Consider the following 22,426-nt stretch of genomic DNA (forward strand, 5'->3'; position numbering starts at 1 on the left):
GTATATAAAAAAATTCCAATTTCAATTGATTCAAAAAAATCTCAATTCATGCGTTGGCATAACCAACAGCTTTCTACTCTTTAACCATCAACGTCTGAGGACTGCAACGAGTGCTGAAATTTCAATTTTCATATATTGCATTTGTTTGTATTTTTGCAAACAAAGTTGATTTATTATTATTTTATATTTATTTTTATTTTCTGCTTTTATTCGTTGAATAAATTATGTTACAATTTCGTTGATTGCAAACTTTCGGCTAAAAAATATTTTCCATACCAAACTTCACTTCAAACTGTGTTGCCCACTGTGCGCGCATAAATACAAGCATATGCATGTTTAAAGCTAAGTGCCACATACAACTACACATTTCCACACTCAAATGAATATCCAGGTATAAAATATATCAACATGTGTGTGTGTGTGCAATACTATGTAATCTCATAAATGTCCCAGTAACACAGAGACAGACTATGGACGATGTCCCCTTACGCCGCCCCACCGCCATGCCTTTCTTTATGCAGCGAAGAAGTGTAGAGCAGTGGCGCTCTCTCGTTTAACGCACTCAGTATGTGGGAGAGCAGGGAGAAAACCACTTGCTTGATTCTGCCGACCGACAGCTGATTTGCCCAGGCCAGCTGCTGAGAGGGCTGCGCAGCAAGCGGAAAACTGCAAGAATTTTGCGTGCACTCCGAAATTTTTCTCCGAAAGCAGAGCGATTGCCACAAGTGTCCGTGCGTCGCAACGTTTATGTTGGCCATGAATATCGTCGTCGTCGTTGTCGTCGTCGTCCCATTGCCGGATTTTCTCAATCAGTAGGGATTTCGACGCGTTATTGCACGGACGTGTGTCTCGGCAGTTGGAATGCTGAGAAGTGAAAGAGATAGAAATAGTAGAAGAAGTTTTTGCCATTTATTCGGCACCTCGTCTCTGACTCCGCCACAAGTGGGCAAATATGCGCTTTCGCTTCGTTAGCTTCAACATATGAGTGGCAGTGTCGTAGTGGTGGTGGTGACAGACAGTTAACTACATAGTTTGTTGGCACTGAAAAGGGGCAGAGGCAGAGGCAGTGGCAATGATAGTGGCACTGGCACACTAAAGCAGTAACTGTGAAAGGGTACAAAGGCACAACGCGACGAAATCGTTGAAAGTAGAGTACAAATTAATCTAAAAAGTACGTGCGTATGCATGTGTGTGCGTGTATGTTTATGTATTTTGCAGTTGTGAAATGCTGGAGTTCGCGCGCGTTAAACCAACGAGCATAGATACGAACTGAGTCAAAAAAAATTTAATAATAAAAAAAAAAAAAAAATATGCAAAAAATATTTACTAAAATATGCAAAAAATTCACACAAAATATTTACATACACACAGCGTTGAAGATTCGAGTGATGTTTTAAGAACGGAGCAGTTGCGTTGTGTTGCGGCGGCGTCAACCGGAGTGTAATTGTACGCGCATCGATGGCAATGTTGTTGAGTGCATGGCAATTTGATAAAGTGTGCGGCATGTGGCGGCAGCCCGACCACATTCAAAGCATTTGTGTACTGTTGGTGCACCTCTTGCGCCCCATACACGTTTCCACCATTTCGCAAAGGAAGTAACAGGGAGCGCTTTTTTCCTGATTCTTTATGACCTTTCACATGTTGCAGTGGCATTTGTTGCAACATTGTGCTGCAGAGCACGCATGTGTGGCAAATCAAGTGGCAATGTGTGCAAATGTAATCGAAATCGTCGTCCTGCGTGCGGAATGTACAAATATGCATTTTTATGTACATAAATTTTGAAACCCTTGTATGTGTGTGTGCGTGTGCGACGCATTAATGCTACAATTGCATGTTGCACGTACACGACGACTCATACACACATACATACATACGTGTGCACATATTCATATATGTCGCATGTCGTTGTTGTTGTATGCTTGTTGACTTAAAATATTGTTGCAGCAATCGAGGCTGAAAATGGGGAATGATTAAGTGGCGCATGGCAAAGGAGCTGAGTGCCTGTGACTGTGGCAGCAAATGCAGACTGTATGCACGAACTCTAAGTTGAAAAGCTGATTGAAAATTTTAATTACAGGAAGAAGCTTACGCTGAAATTACTTCAAAAATAAGCCACGAAATGAAAATGCGAAATGAATTTGAAATGAAATGAGATATAAGCTGTGCGGGGCAAAGAAAAGGCAAATAGGAATGTAAAAAAACTTGTAAAATGAAAACTTTTTGAATTTCTCGAACTAATCAATATAAGTAAGTAAAAGGCAGGAAGATCAAATAATATAATAGTTTTTTTTTTTATAATAGCGGTCACTCCTCGGCAGACAATAGCAAACCTCTGAGTGCATTTCTGTCATGAAAAAGCTCCTAATAAAAACCATTTACCGTTCGGGGTCGACTTGAAACTGTAGGTCCCTCCATTTGTGGAACAACATCAACTTCAACACGCCACAAATAGGAGCAGGGCGGCTCGGCCAAACACCTAACAGAAGTGTGCGCGCCAATTATTTATTTATTTTATAAGGCAATAAAGAAGTTTTGTGTTCGCAATGGGGAATACGTTTGTTTTAAGGATGACCAAAAACAAAAAAAAAAAAAAATAAAATGATTTCGTGTTGTGCGTAAATGTGCGCTTTGCCCAAAAAAGTTCGTTTTATATACTTTTTTTTTTTTTTATTTAATATTTACCCATGCCGCCAATGCTTTGAAAATTACCACTGAATTCGCGTAGGGAAAAATTCACATTTCAGTAAATTTGGTATGAAATCTTTATAAAGGGCGGTTAAGTTTTAAGGGCCGGTGTTGATTTTGAATAAAATACAATTTTTTTAGGAAATTATTGTAATTTCTCCTTGCTATGATAATATTGGTATAGCTCAATTACGTATAAAATATTGGCCAAATGGCCGCCATCCGATGGTCCAAATTTTCGATGACACAGAGGCATAATTGAGGTTCTATACCGTTAATGTGCCGAATTATCTCATCCTTTAGCTCTTGAATTGTTGCTGGCTTATCGACGTACACCTTTTCTTTCAATTAACCCCAAAGAAAGAAGCCCAACGGTGTCGTTGACGTTTAGGTGGGGTTCCCATTCAACATCGGCCCTTGAAATTTAACCATTATTTGGTTGCCTATTTCAATTTCTGTATAAAAATGTTCAAAATATGATTAAAAAAAAACGATATTAATATTTTTATTTTAATCAAATGTGAACAATTTAGAGGTATCGCATTTTAAATTGAAATAAAACCACGAAAATTCAAATTGAATGGGCAATCTTTATTAGTTTTGTATATGACCATTTATGACATGTATTTTTTAAAGATAATCCCTAACAAATTTTGGACCCAACTGCATCGTCATTTGGCCATCTGTAAGCACTAATTTCGAATCACTCGGGACTCGATGGAGGACTTCCGTTATCTCGTGAATAACTTTATTACTGTTGACTTTTAAAGCCTCAATCGAAGCTGGTTTAATCCTCAAAATAGTTGGATTGTGGCCGCCTTTTGCGAATGAGTTGGTGCGTGGCTACCATTCGTAGCTCAGAGAAACGTACGTTCGCATTTTGGTGATAGACCAAAATGAAGAAAAAGTTTTTTCTAATAGCGGTTTCTCGTGAATAACTTTAGTAATGTTGGTTTCCAATAACTCAATCGAAGCTGGTTTAGCTATAAAGCATTTATACTTTACCTCCAATCTGATCACACTTCATTTTATTTTTTACCATAGTAATTTTTTTCTTTTTTGAATTTTGAGGTCTTTTCAGGGTCACTATAAGAAAATGATAAATATTTTTTAACAAAGCTAGGGGAATAATTTTTTGAACGCTTAGGAAGGAAAATGAAAAGCATTAAGCCTTTTTTTAAATGGAGGAAAACACCTGGCGTTACCGGCAAAAAGGATAAAAAAAAATTAAAAAAATCAAACCTATTTATGAGCCAATTTGAATTTCGAATTTATTATTCTCAATCACTAACCCGAAAATTTTCTAAAAAGGGTGATTGGAAAGTGTGAAATTTTAATGAAAATGTTTAAATACAATAATTTTTTTTTTAATTTGTACATAGTTTTAGATTTGAATTCATATTTTATTTATAGGAGAATGGACTATATTTTCTTAAAAAAAAAATATTGAAATAAAATATTCTGAAAATTTAGATTAAAAGTGTGAAATTTTGATGAAAATTTGTAAAATTTTTTTTTAATTTAACATTTTTTCTTAATTAAACGTTTTTGTTTTTACTTTTAGAAATTTTGAAACTTGGGCTATATAAGGCTTTTATAGAAAAATGTACTATATATCCATTAAAAACATGATTAAATTAATATTTTCTAAAAATTCGGATCAAAAAGTGTGAAATTTTGATGAAAATCTTAATTTTTTTTTAGTTTTTGCAAAGTTTTAAAATTGAATTTATGCGAATTTAATGGGAGAATGAACTATATTTGTATTTAAAAAAATTATTAAAATAAAAATTTCCAACAATTCAGATTGAAAAGTGTCGAATTTTGATAAAAATTTGTAGACTTTTTTTGTTGCATTTTTACAAAATTTGAAACTTGAACTTACTTATATATGACTTTTACAGTAGAATGGACTGTATTTTCATTAAAAAGAAATTTTATAAATAAAATGTTCTGAAATTTGAAAAAAGTGTGAAGTTTTGATGAAAATTTGTAAAAAAATTTTTTTTATTGTACTTAAAAATTTTTTTTTTGGTGTTTTTTTTTAATTTGAAACTTGAACTAATAGCTTGGCTTTAATAGGAGTATGGACTATATTTCCATTAAAACAATTTCAAGAAAATTTGAATTAATTTTTAACGCTTGCAAAGTTTTAAATCTGAATTTATGTGAGATTCATAGGAGAATGAAAAATATTTTTATTAAAAAAAAATTATTGATATACAAATTTCTGAAAATTCTGAACACAAAGTATGAAATTTTGGTGAAAATTTGTATACTTTTTTTGTATGAAATTTTGGTGAAATTTGTATACTTTTTTTTTGTATGAAATTTTGGTGAAAATTTGTATACTTTTTTTGTATGAAATTTTGGTGAAAATTTGTATACTTTTTTTTGTATGAAATTTTGGTGAAAATTTATATACTTTTTTTTGTATGAAATTTTGGTGAAAATTTGTATACTTTTTTTTGTATGAAATTTTGGTGAAAATTTGTATACTTTTTATATGTTTTCAAAGTTTTAAACTTGGATTTATGCGAGTTTTATAGGAGAATGAACAATATTTTTATAAAGAATATTGTTGAAATAAAATTTTTTAAAAATTCAGATTTAAAAGTGTGAAATTTTAATAAAAATTTATATACTTTTCTTTGTTGTATTTTTACAAAATTTGAAACTTGGGCTTATTTATATATGACCTTTGCAGCAGTGAATTTTTTATTTTTCATTAATTATTTCACTAATTTTTTTTATTAAAAATATTTTTCATTTTCCTATAAAACTCACATAAATCCAAGTTTAAGACTTTGCAAAACTTTCAAAATTTCACACTTTTTAATCCGAACATTTAAAATATGTTGGTTTAATCATTAGTTTAGTAAAAATATAACCTATTCTTTTATAAAAATCACATAAATTCAAGTTTAAAACTTTGTTAAAAAAATAATAATTTTAAATTAAAATTTTTTCTTACAAATTTTCATCAAAACTTCACACTTTTTTAACAGAGTTTTCAGAAAATGAAATTTTAATAATGTTTTTACGGAAATTGAGTTCTGTATCCTATAAAAGCCATATAAATCCAAGTTTAAAACTTTTTAAAAATTAAAAAAAAAATTCAAGAAATTTTTATAAAAACTTCAAATTTTTTTAAATGTTTTTTTTTTTTTTATATAATTTTTGCAAAGTTTTAAACCTGGAACAGTCACTAGTAAAACAACATTTTTTTAAATTCTGACTAAAAAGTGTGAAATTTTGATAAAAATTTGTAAATTTTTTTTTTAAATTTTTTGTTTGAAACTTGGATTTATGTGGCTTCTAAAGAAGAGTGAACAATATTTTTATTAAAAAAATTATTAAAATAAAAATTGCTAAAAAAGCTGATAAAAAATTGTGAAAATTTGATATAAATTTGGATACTTTTTTTGTTGTATTTTTACAAACTTTGAAACTTTGACTTACTTATAGGTATATGACTTTTGTAGGGGATGGACTATATTTTCGGATAAAAAGTGTGAAATTTTGCTGAAGATTTATAAATTGTTTTTTTAATTTTTTAAAAGTGTGAAACTTGGATTTACTATACATGGATTTTTACAAAAAAACTGCATTTTAACAAAAAAAATTGTCAAAATTAAATAAGAAACTACTAAGTTGTCTAAGTCCCCGCTAGTCCCGTTGCTGTAGTTATTAAATGCATTATATACGGTACAAGGTGGCGCAAAATTAATCATCCCATATTAATTTTGAAAATCTGTTTTACCAAAAAGAAAATTATTTCCAGTGATGAACATTTTTATTTTGACCTTTACACGCGTCATTGCTCGTCTGTTTGTATACTGCAGCTGTCTAATTAAAAAATAAATAAAAATAAATAATTGGCGTGTACACTTCTGTAGGTGTTTGGCTGAGCTCTCCCTCCTATTTGTGCCGTGTTGAACTTGATGTTGTTCCATAAGCTGTCTAGCTCACAAATGTCAAATATGATTGATGTATGTCGCCATTTGTAAAACTTATAAGTTAAGCCTCCTTGTGCGTTGCATATTAAAGTGTCTCATCCGGAACAGTTGTTGCTGTTTTCTTACGAAATTTCAAAGTTGTTTGTATGGTTATAGTTGGTTGGTTATACTTTCACTGAAATATAGTAGAAAAATATTCTTATTTATGTTAGATGAAGCGGTTTAAAAATACCTTTAACAACTTTTTTATAAAACAAATTAGTTTTTAAATTAGTTTTTTCCCTAAAAGCAACCTCAGTTGATAGAAAAGTTTAAGATTAAATCGTCTGCATACTAATAGTTAGACACCAACGCATTCGACTATGGCGGCCGTCTGGGTGGCGTATTCTTAAAATATTTAAATAACTTATAAATCTGCCTTAGGAAAAAGCTGAAAATGCGAGTCCGCGTGCTACAGACAGCAAAGTGGTCCGCTTTGAATGTGTTTATAGTCTATTGACTTTTGCCGATTATAAGACTTGACCCCAGCGACATCGTCACACTCACGCGTCAAATGCAATATCGAGAAGAAGAAGTAGGTAACTCGGCTTAGTGCGGTCAGAAGAGAGGCACAGATGTTCAGCCAAGATCAGCACAATCTTAAATTTCTTAAAATAACAGAGTAGGGATGAGGTATTGCGAAGAGTAGAGCAGCCAGAGATCTTACGATCGAAGTGACTGTCTGGGTCATGAAACGAAATATGAACCAGCTAAATATTTTAGTAGTCTTGGGTTATTGAGTGATTGACTGGAAGCAAATGCTAATACGAATTAAGTTATGGACATAAAAAATTATAGTATATTAAAAAAAGAAATGAAATGATTTAATGCCCTTGTCAAACGCACTTTAAATGAATGCTGAAATTCCGAATACAATAAGTTGTGCACACGAGGAACCGTTTTTGCTTTTTAAAGAAACAAAAAGGAAAAAAAAAATTGCGAAAAATATGCGATGAAATATTGAGAGTCAAAAGCAACAAAATGTTTGTCAAGCAAATGAGTAGGAGACACGTTGTGAAAGAAAAAAATTTCAAAAAGCAAAACAAAAAAAAAAATTAAAATTAATTTTAGTTCAGAGAAAGCAAAAATAATAAAAGAATTAACACAAATTATTTTCAAATTTATGTGAAAAAATAATTGTCAGCTATTTAGCAAAAAACTGGCGCAATGATTTTTTATAATCAGAAAGCAAAATATGTATGTATGTGTAATTTTTCTTGCCTTCGTGCAAAATTTTAAAGAATGAAATTTGAGGTTGGAACTGTTTCGTGTGTGAATATTATGCGGTAAAACTTTGAAAAAAAAAATACACGGATATTTACACAAGCGCAAGCTTGTGAATAAGTAAAATATGCTGAAGCAGTAGTGCTGAATGAAAACAAAAACGAAAATGGACATACAGAAATATGCGTACATACAACAGCTCACCTGTTGTGTCGGCTGAACTGCGTTTGAGCCTGCCGCTGGCTATTAAGGCCCACCCATGGACGCGATACGCTTACGCTGGTGAGTATTTGTATATGTTTATGTTTGTGTAAGTATGTTAATATACATTGTTTTTGTGGATTTTTTGGTTAATGGAAAAACAGGGTCTTTATGCTTAATTAGTTGTGTGATGATAAGTAGATTTCTTAGGGTACGAGCTGCAAAGGAAAATAAAAAAAAAAAAATCAGCAAATACCACACACACAGACACGCAGGAAAACAAAAATGTGCTAACCCATTTGTGAAATAAACAAAAAAAAAAAATGCTGCTAAAAGCCAATTTCTGAACATAAGATGATAATGAGTGAACCATACGACTGTGTACACCCCCAGCAGCGAGCTGAACTGGGTCGAATAGGGTTGCTACTGAATCCTGTGTGTCCGCGCAATGCTTGCAAATGCACTAAAGAAATCCATTATTTTTGCGTAGAATTGAAAACTTTATTTAACACTTTACGCACGGGAAGCCTATTAATAGGCTTTTCAGTTGCACTTACTTATTTTATAAAGGCGTCAAATGCATAAAAGTGCATCCGCATTAGCGATCATTTTACTGTGAGTGAGTATTATTACAGGTGTACGTCCATGTAAAGGGTGGTTAAGTTTCAAGGGCCGGTGTTGATTTTGAACAAAATACAATTTCTTTAAGAAATTATTGTCATTTCTCTTTATTATGATAATATTGGTATAGTTCAATTACGCATGGGACAAAATATTGGCCAAATGGCTGCTGCGGCCTCGGTGGCTCACCTCCATCCGATGCTCCAAATTTTCGATGACGCTGAGACACAATTGAGGATCTATACCGTTAATGTGCCGATTTATCTCATCCTTCAACTCTTGAATTGTTGCTGGCTTATCGACCTACATCTTTGCTTTCAAATAACGCCAAAGAAAGAAGTCCAACAGTGTCAAATCACATGATCTTGGGGGCCAATTGACATCGTCGCGACATGAGATTATTCGGCCATCAAATTTTTCTCGCAAAAGAGCCATTGTTTCGTTAGCTGTGTGACAAGTGGCACCGTCCTGTTGAAACCACATATCGTCCACATCCATATCTTCCAATTCGGGCCATAAAAAGTTCGTTATCATCTCACGATAGCGAACACTATTCACAGTAACTGGTCCTTTCATTTGTGGAACAACATCAAGTCGCACGCCACAAATAGGCGCCCCTCGGCCAAACACCTAGCAGAAGTGTAGGCGCCAAGTATTTATTTTTTTATTAAACTTAACATCTCAACGAACTGTCTCGTTCTGCAACCGTTTTGCACTAGTTCCGGAGCAGTCACGAAATATGTAGTACAGAAATAGCTTCTTCGGAGGCTACCCTCCATTTTTTACTGTAGCATATTTCTGCCATATGTTTAAAAATATGTAGAGATTTATTTATGTGTGTATGTAAGTATGTGGCTATGCGCAAAATAAATGTGTAGACATCCATTAACATCTCACAATCGCCCGAGCCAATGGGTCCCGCAGGCATGGCGTGTTACTCAAATATTTTCATAAGCCAAAACAAAAAAAAAAAAATAAATAAAAAAAAAAACAAAGAAAGAAATTAAGTAAAACTGTTATCATGCTTTCTTGCACTTTTGTTTATGTTGTATATTAATTTTTTCGTGTTGTTTTTCCACTGTGCATTAGAATTTTTATTCTGCCTTTAGGGGCAGTTATACACAACTGGGAATTTTTATTAATTACGAACGCACCCTGGTGGTTCAGAGCTTTGCCACTGTTGCTAAGAACAATTTTTTACATAAAAGTTATATTTGTTTTTAAGGGAAACTTACGTACGAGTTTTTCACCTTTTACACCGCTTGGGTAATCATTGATTACTCTGTTGGGATTTTGCCGCTTGGTATATCTTGAGGAGTCAGATTATTGTATTGCTTTCTAAGTGTATGAAGTTATTACACGAGGAGGGTTCAATAAGTACCCGTGTTAGAAAGTAGGACACCATTAAAAAAAAAAAATTTGGTTTTTATTTTCCAACATAGTCCTCTTTTAGAAGGATACACTTCTCTTAACGTTCGGGCCATTTTGTTTTTTTTTTTGTTTACTCTTCTCGGGAGCATTAAAGACTCGGTCTTGCATTGGTTTTGCTGATCTGGTTTTGATTCCTCACAGGGTAGGTGATTAGCCTGCCGCTACCAGTCCTAAATAGTGGGAATGCCCACCTGTCGTTGCTTAGGAACAACGCTTGCTGATTGCTTGGAGCGCCATCTGTGTTTCACATTTTTCTGGCAGAAGGATCGCACAGTTGGTTGAGGACTTCGCTAAAGTAGTATGTCTGCGCCTATCCCGGAGCGCTCGCTTCCTCTTGTTGGCGCCACTAATGCATTGTGTTACTGTTTGTTTTTCTTTGCTTTTTGCTTGTTTAAGCAGCCACAATGCAAATAATGCGCATACTTTTGTGCGGGAGTAAGGATGGAAAGGATAAGTTGTGGGTTTGAGGAATGATATTTTTTTGTTTTTATTAGAAAGAGGGAAAGTAGGTAAATTTGAAAAAGTGCGAACACCGTGATTTACGTGGGATTCGAGCCCACAACCTCTGGGATGGCAGGCTAGTGCACTTACGCTAGACTACCGAAGCCATTTTTTAACCCTTCCAAAAAATAGGGTCTCTTCAAAATACACCTCAGTCTCGGCGATGACTTCCTCGTTTGAACTAAATTTATTTCCTCGGCGCTATTTCTTCATGTTAGGGAACAAGAAAAAGCCTCAGGGAGACAGATCGGGTGAATTCGGGGGATATGGCAGTAATTCATAACGCAATTCAAGCAGCTCTGCGGCGACAAATCCGGATAAAAGTGCTGGTGCGCTATCATAGTGTAACAGCAGCTTCTTTTTCACCAAATGTGGACGTGACTCCTTCAATTTTTTGTGAAATCGCGGTCCAATAACTCACTGTGGTATTGTGCAGTGATCGTTCATCCCTTTTCTAAAAAATCCATGAGGATGACGCCGTTCGCATCCCAAAAAATCGTCGCAGTGACCTCTCCTGCCTATGAGGGTTTGTCTTCGCCTTCTTTGGAGCAGATTCACCGAGAGAAATCCATTGTTTTGATTGTTGCTTAGTTTTTTATGTGTAATTATGAATCCAGGCTTCATCAACGGTGACAACTCGATGTAAAACTTCCTTTGGATCATGCTTAAATTGCCCCAAACACTGCTTCGAAGTTAACAGCCGCATCCGCTTGTTGTTGCTTGCCAGCAATCGCGACACCCATCGGGCCGACAGTTTTTTCATCGCCAATTTATCATATAAAACATGAATTGCCATTCTGGTCGACAAATCTATGGTCTCTGTTACTTCGCGCACTTTCGTTATTCGATCAGCGAGAATCATGCCGTGGACTTTTTGAATGATTTCCTCAGTAACCATGTCTGCGGGGCGTCCTGGTCGCGCCTCTTCAAAAACGGATGTTCGCTCACATTTAAATTCGTTGAACCCATATCTAACTGTGGTCATAGATGGTGAAGCGTCCCCATAGACAGTATGGAGCTCTGTTATTATCTCCTTGCCTTTTTTCGCATTCAAAAACAAAAAACAAATTACCGAACGATGCTGCTATTTTACCATCCTAGCGAGAATCTCGAATCATGTCTTACTCGAATAGCTGCCAAATCTAAACTAACCTATCAATCAGCCGGAAATTTGGGGCTACAACTTCTGACACGTGGCATCGTATCCAACCAACTCTAAAGTAACCAAGTGACAGGACTCTTTTGGCATCCTCTGACGGTAAGGAAACGAACGCAGTATGCATACCACTGCAATAGTTTTTCAGCCGTGCTCACGTCAGTGATGAGATCTCTGCATTGCACGGTAACCATTTGTGTGCGTAAATCAACCGTTGCCATATTTTCTAAAACTTTTTCGATAGTTGCTTGAAACTTCGCGGTATTGGCGTTTTGTTTTACGCCTGAGCTCTATCAGCAAACCACCTTTTTGCGTAGGTCGCATAGTTCCGACACCTTCACTGAGCTCTTTTAGCTCTTAATTTGATTTTACTTTTCTCAGTATGTCTGCATAGGTTACCCCATCAGCTTTTTTTGCTATGGCCAAAGCATCTGCCTTGGGTTTTATTGCTTTGGCTACTCGCTTGGTAGTTTTTGGTACCTTCTTACCGTTTTTGTTTTGGACTTTTGTCTATTCCTGCACTTGCGTGGTGTTGTCAACTTTTTCTGGGGGTGTAGGTTTCCTGGAGCCAATTCTTTCCTTTTCTTTGCCTCGTGCATTCTGTCAGACCTATTTGTAACGTTCTTTGGGCTAGCTTTACCTCTCGACCTTTTCGCTGATTGTGGCCTTCCGTGCGCTGCTACCGTAGGCTTGTGATGTTGGTCGTTTAGCTTGGTCCTTCTTTGTGCCGCCTCCAGTTCCATAGTGATTTCCGTGTGACAGCGCTTTAATATGCTGCACCGCTTATTCCCCTCACCATGCACATCATTGCGCTGATAACAATAGTGAATAAGTTCGTCGATCCCTGTTCCGAGTTTGACAACTAACAGGGCTAGTATACCCTCCTGTGGTAACTTTAAGCTGCAACCAACATCGACATTTGACGGATTCTTGTCATTCGTCACTGGTGTGTTGACCACTCTGGCTGAGTTCTTTTCGTACAAAATGGAGACCGCCTTAGATACTGTAGTGCGGTGCTGCTGAGGAGTCATAGCAGTTGTGAGGCTGCCACTTGTGGCAGACGCTGCTGGTTCAGTCGTTGCATGCGTAGGTGGAGAATATTGCACTAACGAACTTCTCCGGAAAACAGTGACGTTTGCTGCTGTTGTTTGATAGATAGCAGCATACGATGCCAATACCAACTGCTCTCAGGAACATCATCTGTCATCAAACACGGCATCTAATGAACGGTTGCTTTTAGCATAGATCGGGACGGTGTTCCTTTGACTACTTGCGGGTTGTTCTTGAATAAGTTACTCAGTTTACATATTCAACAGTGTCGATAATTAATTTATTTATATGTAAGTGCATTCGCCAAGCGATTGGGTCTGGTGATGAACGAAGGTACCGAAGTACCTCCTGTCATCAAACAAACAGTCAGCGCACTTGCGTATCGACCGTTAACACCTACATATAACTATGTCAGCCTTGAAATCCAATGGAGATCTTTCTTGCCTACTAAGTCCAAGGAAATTGAGTAATAAAGTCCTCTCTCGACGAACAAAACTAATTCTGTATAAGGCTCTCATCATATCCATTCTCCATTTGATTTGATTTTATTTGATAATACAATATTTGATTGTATTTGATTTTAGTTGATTTTATTTGATTTTACTTGATTTTATTTGTTTTTATTTGATTTTATTTGATTTCACTTCATTTTATATGATTTTGTTTGATTTTGTTTCATTTTATTTGATTTTATTTAACTTTACTTGATTTTATATATTATGATTTTGTTTCATTTTATTTGATTTTATTTAACTTTACTTGATTTTATATGATTTTGTTTCATTTTATTTGATTTTATTTAACTTTACTTGATTTTATTCGATTTTATTTCATGTTACTTGATTTTTTATGATTTTGTTGATTTATTTGATTTGATTCGATTTTATTTGATTTTGTTTGGGTTTTTTTATTTTATTTGATTTCACTTGATTCTGTTTGATTTTATTTGTTTTTATTTAATTTTATTCGATTTTATTTGATTTTGTTTGACTGTACTTGATTTTATATGATTTTATTTAATTTTATTTGATTTTATATGATTTTACTTAGGTAGGTAGGTAGGTAGGGTGGTTGTCGTAAGACACACTTAGACCTTCGGCAGGTCCATTGTGATACCACTGGAGCTTATCCTTACTCTACGTGTTCCTTTTCAAACCATCCGGTTGCTTTAATAAACGAGCAGAGCTTCGTTAGTTTTAGATGGGCTATATCCGCTACATCGGTTAGAAATGCTGTATCGAGGGTGCGCAGCCTTCTCCTAGCTAGGCTTTCACACTCACATAAAAGGTGTCTGACTGTTTCCTCTTCTTCTGTATTAAGACAGCTTCTACAGAAATCGAAGTAAGGGAGTCCTAACCTTCTAGCGTGGCTGCCTATTAAACAATGACCTGTTAATACACCTATCATTTTTCTTATAGCTTCTCCGTTAAATCTTAGCAAGATCTTCGATCGACCGCTCTTCCAGTTCGGCCATGTCTGTCTGCTTAGTTCGCATGTTGTGAGGTTTTGCCAGATTGTATTTACCTTTTTGATGGTTTCCCTGTCTATAAGTAATTTACAAGTGGCTATGGGCATGGGTATCAGCGCCTTATCCGGTTCGAGATCGAGCGTTGTACCGGTTCTTGCAAGTTCATCCGCCTTACAATTTCCTGCGATGTTCCTGTGGCCTGGTACCCAGATAAGGTGCACCTTGTAGCACTTAGATACGTCATCTAGTAGTTTAAAACATTCTAGAACTGTTTTTGACGAGTGCGTTTTTGATTCCAGCGCTTTTATTGCTGCTTGACTGTCCGAGTAAATGAAGACTTCATTTGTGGATAATACTCTCGTTTTTATTTCTTGAAGCCCCTCTTTTATGGCAGTGACTTCCGCCTGAAATACACTGCAATGATCAGGTAAGCGAAATGATTGACATACTCCGAGTTTGTCCCCTCCACCTACTTTGTTGTCCAGTTTTGAGCCATCTGTGTAGATGTTTAAGTCATTTATCTTAACAATGAGCCTGTTATCCCATTCCTCTTTGATTTTACTTGATTTCATATGATTTTGTTTGATTTTATTTGGTTTTATTTTATTTTATTCGATTTTATTTGATGTTATTTGATTTTATATGATTTTATTTGATTTTACTTGATTTTATATGATTTTGTTTGATTTTATTTGATTTTATTTGATTCTTGGACAATGGTAACATCCGATGATTCGTTCTTGGAGTTTGAGAGAAAGATTCTGCGGAAGATTTTCGAGGAAGAGGAAGATCTCCTCTACGTTGGAAAGATCGTGTGGAAAAGGACTTGGCTTCCCTTGTTGTGTCTAATAGACACCGAAAACGGATGTCTGTACTCGGAGCAAGCTTATTCTTCTTCTTAATTGGCACGATAATCGCTTACACGACATTGGCCGAGTTTAACAAAGCGCGCCAGTCGTTTCTTTCTTTCTTTCTCGAGCTAACCGGCGCCAGTTGGACACACCAAGTGAAGTCAAGTCCTTCTCCACCTGATCTTTCAAGCGCAGAGGAGGCCTTCCTCTTCCTCTACTACCACCAGTTGGTACCACATCAATTACTTTCAGAGCCATTCGGACCATGACCCAGCCAACGTAGTCGCTGGATCTTTTTTCGCTGCGCTATGTCTATGTCGTCGTAAAGCTCATACTCATATACGTGGGGTTGCGCTGGGTTCGTAACCCAGCCGTAAGTCCAAAAGACTTAAGAAACGGAGACTCCACCCTATGTTACGACTAGGAACGACACTAAATTGTAACGTTACATACATTTATTTTTTTTGTATTCAATTTATTGTCAAGAAAAACAGAAAAAAAACCAAGACTTGGGTGTATAAAACGAACTCTTTTAAAACTCTCTAGAGCCACCAATAAAAATTATATCATTTTATTTTACTAAAATTTACAAAATCTACTTAACTAAGGGCGTTCCAAATGCCGCTATCAAAACGTAAATTAATTTAATTATTTCACTCTGATGAGATCATTTCTGATGAGTCGCCCATTTACCGTTAATTCAATTATGCTACCACTGCGTAGCCGAAAACTACACTTCTTACCTGTTTTGCTTTGCATTCGTAATTCATTTCAACAAATTCCCGCTGAATGAGAAATTTTCTTAACAAAATGCGAAAATTGCGATTTCATTTAAAAAAAACTTAAATTTAATTGTATGCCCTCTGCTGCTTTTACAGTTAATATAACTGTGCGCAGAAATCAACTCATTTATTCCGCAAGCAGCACATCCATTCAATTCCCATCACGTTGCGTGAATGGAACTTCGCTTATTGAACAGCTCCTTTCATTAAGCAACTCCGTTAGCTGGAATCGCAGCAGGGATATGAGTGGAATTTTTATTACTCTTCCCTTTCATATTTCTTGTACTCCGTACTTTCTCATAAACCTTCTTATTCTTCTTGCATCGCATTTTTTCCCTTTCACAATTTTTATTACGATCATTAAGAGGAATGCTTTAGCATAGCAAAAATGTATGTCGTCCCCGCCCCTGTCGTACCTTCATGCCAATGACATTACAATGCATTGGAGTCCAATGACCGTATAGCCCAAAAAGACACAAGAAAATCCGGTGAATTGAGCAAACTGAACCACCGGGGTAATCCGTGAAATACCACAATAACAACCATTTTCGCTTCAATGACGCTTTTTGCTCGTACAACAAAGAGATGCCAGTTTGGTGGACGTACATACGAGCCGAGCGGGTGATGTTCAGGTTCAAGCAAGTGCTCTTGCGTTAGTCTTTAGTTTTCCTTATAGATTTCTTATTTTTTTATGTTGACCTTATGTGCTTCACTAAGCCAAATCCACCAGAAAATAAGTATAAAGGGCGGGGGCGCGCTGCTCTTTAAATCACAATTTTTTCTTCTTCTTCAACGCTTTTCATGCGAGGGCTCGCCAATTCTTTGTATCTGACTTATCCTTCACCTCAAAATGTAGGGGAAGGTGATTGGTGAATGGAAGTAAGTGCTTGACTTGCCATACAGAGGGCAAGGAAATTCTGAAAAATACATCAAAGAGGAAATATTTACATACATAACTGTGTATGTGCGAGTTCAACTGAGTACTTACGAGAATGTTGTGGGTATTCGTAACCTACTTTTAATCATAATGAGAGCAGAGAAATTCAATTGCATGGCTTTCAGAGATTATTTTAATACTATGAAGTAATTACCGTATAAAACCATTAGTAAAAGTGCAGGGTGTTTGCATGGAGATATATCAAACGAAATATTTAATGCGTTTAACACTTCAAATACTTAAAAACATTAAATTTTTGAAAGGGTAAGGAATGTTTTGATTGAAACAGTTCAGATTTTTATTAAGAAATTTTAATATTTAAATGTACAAGCTGCTTAAATGTAAAAATAGTGGCAGAGCCATTAGAAAAATACTTTTTAATTAAAATTTTTCTAATCATAATTTCTATGATACCCATCGTAGGATGTACATTTATTCACATATACAAAATATGCGCAAAATTAGTCACCCTACCTGAAGATTTAAAATTTTAGCAAATGGTGTCGCATGTCAATCAAATTTGACATTTGTGAACTTAACAGTTGCAGTATACAAACAGACATGCAATGGAGCGTCAATCAAAATTAATTTTGTATTTACTAAAAACGTTATTAAACAAAAAGTTGATTAATTTTGCGCCACCTGTTGCTATTGTTTACGAAGGTCAAAATAATGATTTCCGTAACTCAAAGTCAACTTTTTATTTATGAAAAAAATTATTAAAAAAAATGGATGATTAATTTTGCGCCACCTATTAATATTATTTATCAAGTTCAGACTAAAAACTTCCGTCACTCAAAATTATTTGTTTTATTTATTAAAAAATGTATTAATAAAAAAATGGGATGATTAATTTTGCGCCACCTATCGCTATTTATATAAAAAAAAGGGTGATTAATTTTGCGCCACCTATCACTATTATTTACCAAGGTAAAAATAAAGATTTTTGTCACTCAAAATTATTTTTTTATTTGTGAAGAAATTTATTAAAAAAAAATGGATGATTAATTTTGCGCCACCTATCGCTATTATTTACCACGGTCAAAATAAAGATTTTCGTCACTCAACATCATTTGTTTTGTTTATTAAAAAATTTATTAATAAAAATTGGATGATTAATTTTGAGCCACTTATCACCATTATTTACCAAGTTCAAAATAAAGATTTTTGCCACTTAAAATATTTTTTTTTATTTATGAAAAAATTTAGTAAAAAAAAAACAAGAAATGGATGATTAATTTTGCGCCGCCTATCACTAATATTTACCAAGGTCAAAATAAAGATTTCCGTCATTCAAAATCATTTTTTTATTTATTAAAAAAAAACAACAGAAATGGATGATTAATTTTGCGCCGCCTATCGCTATTATTTACCAAGGTCAAAATAAAGATTTCCGTCACTCAAAATCATTTTGTTTATTTATTAAAAAAAAAAAATGGATTATTAATTTTGCGCCACCTGTGACTAAAGATAAAGATTTTTGTCACTCAAAATTATTTTTTTATTTGTGAAGAAATTTATTAAAAAAAAATGGATGATTAATTTTGCGCCACCTATCGCTATTATTTACCACGGTCAAAATAAAGATTTCCGTCATTCAAAATCATTTTTTTATTTATTAAAAAAAAACAACAGAAATGGATGATTAATTTTGCTCCACCTATCACTATTATTTACCAAGTTCAAAATAAAGATTTTTGTCACTTAAAATATATTAGTTTTTTTTATTTATGAAAAAAAACTAAGAACTGGATGATTAATTTTGCGCCACCTTTTACTATTATTTACGAAGGTCAAAGTAAAGACCTCCGTCACTCAAAATCATTTTTTGTATTTATTAAAAAATGTTTAAAAAAAAAATGGATGATTAATTTTGCGCCACCTATCACTCTAACTATTCTGTTTGCTAATTGCTCCATGCATAATTTTAATGCCAACAGCAGCTAAAAGTAGTTTTGTATAGCTTAATGAATCATTTTGAAATAAAAATGAATGTTCTATATTAAAGTTAAGTGTAAAAATTTTATTGTATTAAAAAATTTCAAGCTTAATATGTTTAATAAATCTTTGCTTTCAATACAAATATAATTCATTCTTTTAAATTTCTAAATTTTCATTCTAAATCTTGGACGAAACTCAGAAAAACTCATGAAAAATTCATCCAGTTTTCATAGAAATTTCCAACTTTTTAACCAGAATTTTTAGATAATTTTTGAAGAAAATGCAAATTAGAAATAGACCAAAAATCGTGTGTATTGTGCAGAAAAACAAAAAATTCCTTACGGTGTTGAACTTTTTCTGCCTATATGGAAGACAATTTTTTTACGTAAAAATTCAGCTACTTTTTTCGCAAGAAAACCAAATTTGAAGAGTAAGCAAAATTTTTGTTTGAAAGCTGGAAATATCATAGAGTGAGTATAAATATTATAATCTATTTATTGAAAATTTAGTTCTTTGGAACTTTAAAGTTCTTCAAAAAATTTAATTGATTAGAAAATAAAACACTATGTATGAAGTATTTCTATATAAAATCTGTAGCTTAACGTGCATACGAAATATTTCAACTCGATAAATATAAATCAAACGTAAGTCTGAAGAAAATCATATCTTCACTTTTCATCTTTAAGATCTGTTTTAAAATCTGCCACTGGCGCTTTGTGCCGTTCGTTGGGAGTTGCTATCGAAAGTTTGAAGTAAAATCAAAAAAGTACCGGGAATATTTAATTTAAACGAACCGCGCACGTGGGAATCGGTCCATATTTATTCTTAGGTTGTTAGTATTGTAAGACACACATCTGTCCTTTTCTAGTGCCATCAGATCATTAGTGTCAGCCTCGCCGGCCAGAAATGTGGGCAAACAATTCTTGGATTTTGCATGGTGATAACGCGCCATCGCACCAAGCCCGAGTTGTGCTGGATTATTTGACCAAACACCTAGTAAATACCATCGTACAAGCACCGGATTCACCTATGACCGCGTGTGACTTCATTTTGTTTCCCAAGTTGAAGTTGCCACTTCGTGGAAAGAGATTTCAGTCGATAGAGGAGGTCAAAGAGAATGCGACGAAGGAGCTAAAGGCCATCCCTTCGTCGGCCTACTAGGGGTGTATGGACAGGGTTAAACGTTGGCTCATGTGTGTTGCTTCAGATGGGTCATATTTTGAAATAGGTAAAATAAATTTGCCTGAAATTTAACTCTGTTATGTTTTATTTAAACATTCCCGGTACTTTCTGATCATAGATGCATATAACGAAATGAATAAAGAAATATAGGAGTAAAAATTTGAAATATGCCACAGTTGCGTGGAATCCAATTTACTCGAACTGGTCTTATAGACCCGAAAGAGTGCAAAGAAATTCTGGTCGCTTTGCTTTTCAGACTCCCAGCTTTGTTTGCCGGACTATTTATTTTACAGCGCTGCTCCAGCTACAGCGAGCCAAATATACAGCGCGTCGGAGTAGAAGCAAAGAATAGTCCTGAAGAGCACCGCTTGGGAGCATTTAAGTATCACCTAAGGGCTCTTTATTACTCTATTGATGTTTATTATTTTTTATTACAACCGGTGATGAATTATAACTAACTAAATAAATGAAATGGTTCCAAGACACTGCGTCTTCTACAGCGATGCTAGTTAGAACACGAAATGGGTCCGTTGTGAGCCGCAGGACAAAGCGTAACAGGTTGTTGATACCTAAGGTGTATAGATTATCAATATTTATTAAGGAGGATCTTAAATATCCGTTCCTGCTTCTGGCTAGAGCCGGGCATGCACAAAAAAGGTGTTGAATTGTGTTGGGTTACACTAATGGCATTCGCAACGAATATTAAAATACTCAAATATTCACTCATATGTAAACTGGAACAGTATATGACATTTGTGAGTTATACACTTTAAGGTTTATCAACATTTGTTTTTGATTCAAATATTTTTTGTATATAAATGGGAACATTTTTGTGAATGGTTGGTCAAAATTGTGAATCGTAATTGGAAATGAATAAATTAACTTATATTTTTTGTCGTCGTTTCGTCTGTAGCTGCAGGATTTTGGTTTCCTTAAGGATTTGGGCTTTGTACTCATTTCGTCTCAGATTACAGGATTTTGTCGTTATTTCATCTCAAACAACAGGATTTTGGTTCAACAGCAGGATTGTGGCTTCTTTACCGCAGAATTGTCGCTTCTCTGGTCGACATTTGTGCACCCCCACTACCTAAGTTTTGTGACACCTAATCTCATTGCATGATTTCCTATGAGATAATGTCCTGTGAGGATCCCTACTAAGGTCCTAATTTGAAGTCTACTCAACTTTTTAATATTCTTAGACAAAAGTAAACTTAGCCTTGGCCATGTTTGCCTAGCAAATTCACAGGTGTTGGCACTAATCCATCTTGGGTTTACAGAACTGATTAGTGCGTCCATAACAAGAAGCTTACAAGTTGCGAGAGGTACCCCCTTAAAGTTACTTATGTTTGGCATACAGGTACCTTTTCTTGCAAGTTGGTCACCTCTACAGACGATTTAATTAGTTCTTTTTTAAGCAGTCCACCTGTGGATGCTTAGAGGAGTCCAAGTTATTTGAGTGAGCTTTCTGGGACGCCGAAGTTACTAATTTAAGAAGCCTTGTGGGCGTATTTTTTCACATATATTAGGGATGCCTTTTTCTCCGGCGGTTGTCATTCATTTCAGAGCCTGCCTAATAGCGTCAGCGTATATCACAGTGAGCACTAATTGTGCAACTTTGCGGACTCCGCTGGATTGCTGGGTTCAGTTTTGATGTTTCTCATAGAGCAATGCGCTTTCACTACTCGGTTTATGTTAAACTTACCAAATACTCATGCTCCAATTACTTCTTCTTCTTCATCTTTATTCTGGAATTATGTCTTACTTTTTTAACGGAAAAAATTACTATATGTTATGGTTTTTTTTAATAAAAATATAATTATTTCGGGATTTAGACATTCAACACTCGTGCTAACGCTTTGGTGGTCTTCCTGGTGGTCGTGGTGTTTTAAGTTGTTGTTGTTGTTGTTGTAGCAGCATAAACATTCCCTATAGTAACATACGGGGATTGCTGTTGGAGCGACAGTCCTTGGCCGGGTATAAATCCGGGTCGTTTCGGTAACGAAGAACCGACTGTCGTGGAATCGGCTCTCCAGTCTCTTTACATGCTGGTTCCATTATTTTCTTCTCTCCCAGCTCCATTTTACTATGAATCAAGTTCCTTATAAGCAACGAAAAAACTCCCATTAACAGATCAGTAAACGCTTTGGTTTGCATTTATAAAATAATCGAGTTGGATTTTGCTTTCCCCAGATTTCAATTTTTGTACAAGGTCTAATCTTACGAGAACTCATCTTTTTCTAGATTGGGTGATTACCTCTTAAGCGATTTGGGCCGATTCTAACAAAGCACGCAACAAGTGAAGCCATGTTCTTTTCCTCCTGATCTTTCCAAAACATATGAGGCCCTCATCTTTCAGAGCCCGAGCGTCAGTGTCCATTCGGACGATATACCCACCCAA

At 35.0% G+C, this 22,426-nt stretch overlaps 1 protein-coding gene across 9 annotated transcripts in view; it reads left to right on the top strand.

The window, feature by feature from the left end:
- The first annotated feature begins 824 nt into the window (after positions 1 to 824).
- LOC128866713 (uncharacterized) overlaps positions 825 to 22,426 on the top strand; it is a 276,476-nt gene continuing 254,874 nt past the window's right edge. For 6 of the 9 annotated variants that reach the window (XM_054107628.1, XM_054107630.1, XM_054107631.1 and 3 more), the window contains exon 1: positions 8,082 to 8,189. The gene's annotated coding sequence lies outside the window, so the exon portion shown is untranslated. Of the gene's footprint in view, positions 1,172 to 8,081; positions 8,190 to 22,426 lie in introns of those variants that run through there. The other 3 variants (XM_054107629.1, XM_054107635.1, XM_054107638.1) reach the window with 3 other exon arrangements.

Source organism: Anastrepha ludens, chromosome 6 (assembly GCF_028408465.1).
Source record: "Anastrepha ludens isolate Willacy chromosome 6, idAnaLude1.1, whole genome shotgun sequence".
NCBI classification, from domain to species: Eukaryota; Metazoa; Arthropoda; class Insecta; order Diptera; family Tephritidae; genus Anastrepha; species Anastrepha ludens.